The following is a 4,774-nucleotide window of genomic DNA, read 5'->3' as shown; positions in this document are numbered from 1 at the left end:
TTAACGCTGCATCCCGCTGTTTGGCATATTTCCAGTATGCTTGCTGGTGAGTTTCAAGAGACACCATCCGCCCAAGAATTTCCCGTTGCTGAGCAAGGATGTCTGCAAGTGGGGGTGTTGGCGGAGGCACGGTGGATGGGCCACCTTCAGATATAAGCTCTCGGCTTTGAACAGGAGTGAGGAAATCAATGTCACAGTGCTAAAAGATTACATCCTCACTAGAATCATAAAGAACGCTAACTCTAAGGCACAACTACATGATGAGCGATGGAAAGAATAACTTGCCCTTCTTCTTTTTGGCACAACTAACAATCTTCCTTGTGATTAGCTTGCCCACATCGATACTAAGCCCGACAAACATAAAATACAGCAGAAGCACCCGCTCTTATGACATTGTAGTGTCATGTGTGGTAGGCAACAAAAGACATTTAAGGAAATGCAACCACACTCCAGCTTCAAGTAACACAGAGGTGTGCAGTAATGTATGCACACCACTGGAAGAAACACACCATTGAGCGCCTGGAGATGCGACAAGTTGTAGTGCCTTGTCAAAATTTTCTAGTGCAGGGGCCACTAGCATATCATTATAAATAGCGCATTAAACGTTGTCCAGTCCAAACACAGAGTTGATTGCATCACTAGAAAATGAAACAGCCTTCCCTCGAACGACCACTTCAGAATTCTCATAGGACACCATGTTGGCGTAGAACTCACGTACCAATGGAATGATAGCAGGCTCTAGTTTTTTACAGAAGGTTTCCTAATTGTGCCTCTCAATGACATCACTGATGAAGGCTGGCACTTTAACAGTAGTGGGCAAAAAACATTTTTCAGGGAGCAACTCTTTTTTCTTAATGGCTTCATATTTCTCCTTGGCTTGAGCAGAAGCAAATTTTTGAGAGGGTACGTGTAACGACCCAAATCCGCTAATAAGGCTTGAGGGCCTTGATTAGCGTGCCAGGAGGGCATGATGGGATTTTTGTGTGATTTTAATGATTTAAATGCATGGTTATGATTTAAAGCATGTTATATGACCATTTGTTTATCTGAGATGCATGACTATGTATGTTAGTATGCATGTAGGCCCGGATCGTGTTAGAAGGGCATAATTGTAATTTTGGCCATGTTGGGCATAACTGCATTGATATGTGATGATTGTTGAGACCACAGTGGTATGTGGGTGTATCAGTGATTTGTGACTCGAGGCGATCCCAGTGAGCAGGCTAGCAGAAAGTCTTAGCGGGAATTTATACCCGGCTCGGGGCGAGCCTGGGGGTATGAACAGGAATTCAGAGAAATAGATTGAGATTTATTTTGATGATGGGGGATAATTATTTGGTGATTTATCAGGTATTGGGAAGCAACGGGAAAATATTAGAGACGCTTGAGGATTAGCGGGAATTGGGTAAAATGACTAAAATGGCCCTACTTGGACAAAAGGATTTAGAATTAATGGGAAGGGCATTTTGGTCATTTGTATTTGAGATAGGTTAAATGAGGCTTTATACACTTAGTGGATTTTGTAGAAAAGAGTATAGGCGGAAAAGAAAGAAAGAAAAAGAAAGAAAGAAAGAGAGAAAAACAGATGGGTTTTGAAGGGATCGGTTTGGGGTTCTAGCACCTCTTCTATTCAAATTTCTTGGGGAAAAGCTTAGTGGAGAGCAAGGATAGACTGAGCATCAAGGATCTTGGGTTAGACTTGAAGATTTGGCAAGAACACATCAATGTTTGAGGTAAGTTTTAGAGTTTTCAGTTTTGGGTTTTGACTGGTTTGGGCTGTGTATCTAAGCTGGATTGATGGGAATCTTAGGGGATTTCTGGGCAAGCTTTGAGGGAGAGCAAGCTAAGGAGGCCTAGCGTTGAATCAAGGTCGAAATTCAAAGCAATGGTATGATTTCTAAGACTCTATCTTTGTGGTTTGCATGAATTTCTGGTTTAGGGTTGTTCATGGTAGATTTTGAGATTTGGGTTGAATGTGCTTGGGTTTTGAGTTCTTGGGATGAGTGTGAGATGTTTATAAGCTTGATTTTGGGCTTGGAAAAGGTTTGGACAAGTTTGGGGATTGAATTGGTTGAAGGAAATCGCAGAAATGCGATTTTGGGTTTTCTGGGCTGCAACTAGCGCTACAGCGCTAGTCAGTGGGCGCTGTAGCGCTAGTCCCTGTTTCTGGGGGGGTGCATTCTGCTTGTAGCGCTACAGCGCCCTCTTTAGAGCGCTATAGCGCTGCACTGTTCACAGAGGGGAATTTTTGAGTTTTGATGAGGGATTTTGACCTAGGGTTCGAGGCTTGATTCCGCCACTTTGTTTTGGGGATTTAGGACTTCCCGGGGGCTCGGGATTGGTCCCGAGGCTAGGTATTCGGACTTGGGGTTCAGTGTTGACTTTGACCTATGTTTGTGCCTAGGTGTGCGCTAAGGCTCGAGTGGGATCGTGCTCAAGGAGTCAGATGATTTTAACTATCGAATTGTCAGGTAAGAAAACTATAACACCCGTAGGATGGGGCGTGGGCCCATAGTGTGATTGCGAGGCACGGCCCTATATTGCATGATTGCATGATGAGATGATTGCCGGGCGTGGCCCTATACTGCATTACATGTTAGGGTGCAGATTTAATTGAATTAGCATTTGTTTGAATGTTGCTTGATTTATGCTATGTGTGATTATGATGAAATGAACGGCAAGGGCTGAGTGCGGCGTAGGCCGGGTACGGCCGTGGGGCCGAAAGTAACACACAGCACATGGGATGCTTATATTCAGGGTGGGACCCAAGGGATACATGAGTTATCCTCGCGGTGAGAACCGAAACCCCAGGCTTTGGTAAGGCCTCGGGGGCGGCATGGCCGTGTTTGCTTAGTCTAATGGTTGACTTGTTTTCTGTGGATTATCTGTTATGATTTACTGTATATTTGCATATGTTATGTTCTGCATGAGTTTTCTTGCTGGGCTTCAGCTCACGGGTGCTCTGTGTTGCAGGTAAGGGCAATGGCTGAGTCAACCAACCATGAGTACGGAGAGCGTGAAGCGACGCGTACATGTTTGGCCTGCCCGACTGCTTTGGTTGGGGGTTTATTCGAAAATGGCTGTAATAATCTATGATTTTGTGACTGATCAATTGTAAACTTATTTTTTGGAAGTAAATAGTTTTCAAACCTTATTTTGGGATCCCAAATGTTTAATACTAGAAGTCTTTATGAAACGACGCATTTTCAAAGATTACAGCCTTAACTTTTAATTAGTCACACTTTTGTTTCAAAACCTTGGTTAGCGAGTTCATTGCACTATGTTGTCTTAAAACTCACTTAGTAACGGCTCTAAGGAAGTAGGGCGTTATAGTACGAAAGGAACTGGATTTTTCTTGGACTTTGGAGTTGGTACAGCAGTAGGTTTCAGCTTAGGCAAAGCTTTTATGGTAATGGTGGTCTTTTGTGGCTTGGGTGGAGGTGCAGCTGATGCAAGTTTGGTTGGCTTTTTGGATTTTGGGAGGGTTGATGGTTTGGTAGTGATGGTGGTAGGGTCATTGACAGTGGATGTTGAAGGCAATGGTGGTGGGGTAGTGTTTGGGATAGTGGTAATCTATTTGGTTGATGGTGGGGTAACAGTGGTACTCTTTTTGGTTGGTGGTAGGGTAGAGCTTGGGGCAGTGATACTCTTTTTGGCTAGTGGTGGGGTAGAGGGTGGTTTGGATTTCCTTTTCTGAGCTTTTGTTTTGGTGGCCATTGATGTGTGGAGTTAAGAAAGTATGTGGGGTAATATTGGACAGATTCTCACAAAGGATAAGTAAACCACAACAAAACAAAATTTAACAGTAACACTGGAGTTACAACTTGCTCAATGCATCTAATAAGTGCCCAAACAGAAACTGAAATAGACCAAAATAACAAGCCCCCAACACCCAGAAAAATCTGCGGCAGATGCACAATTACAAAGTAGCGAGGCAAAATAAAGTGAAGCAGTTACCCAGGAGTAATCTCAGAGAATAGAGTTTATGAGTTTGTGTTGGTCGTGGTTGAGCACTCACAATGTAACTCACAGTGTAGGCGGAGAGGGAACTGCGCCTAGGCTCAGGTTGGTTGATGCTCGATTTTGGCTTGGATCTGCCTGGGCTCAGATTGGGTTGGGCGAAGTTAAGGGTTGACGAGGCTAGGCTCAAGGCAGGGCAACCGGGAAGGCGGCGTTGGTGAAACTACGCCTCTGCGTGGTGCACAAATAGAGCTGCGCCTGGGTTCTGAGGCTTGTTGCAAGGAAGAGCGTTGAAGACAATGGCGCAAGTGAAGTCACGCTTTGGCTCTGCTACTCGGGGTTGCATTTGACCAAATCAAGGGTCTGGGGTTTGGATGCTACGGAATTGCACAGGGAAGGCAGCTGGGGTTTTTCGTTCGCTTGACTGTGTTTCTCACAAATGGGATTTGGGTTGAGGCTGGGTTCGATGATGAGAGGTTCTCTCTTGATTTTTCATTGGCTCAGGGGAACGGAGAGTGGTGGTGGTGATGGGAGGAGGGTTTATGTGATGGTTGCTACCGAATGTGAATAGGACACTCGGGTAGGGGAAATATGGCATTCGGGTCATAGGGTTTCGTAAATTTGAGGGGGGGGGGGGGGGGGGGGTTATTTTATATATATATTTTTTGTATATAAATATATATGAATTGATGTTATTTTTTTTATCTTTTGTTTTTTTTTTCTCTAAACAAAACCATGCCCCAGACTTGCACATGCTCCAAAATTGCCAAAATTTTGGCTTGACAAAACCCCTCTTTTTTTCGGAAATTTTTCC

The sequence above is a fragment of the Humulus lupulus genome, chromosome 5 (assembly GCF_963169125.1).
Source record: "Humulus lupulus chromosome 5, drHumLupu1.1, whole genome shotgun sequence".
NCBI lineage: Eukaryota > Viridiplantae > Streptophyta > Magnoliopsida > Rosales > Cannabaceae > Humulus > Humulus lupulus.
This window is presented reverse-complemented; position numbering follows the sequence as displayed.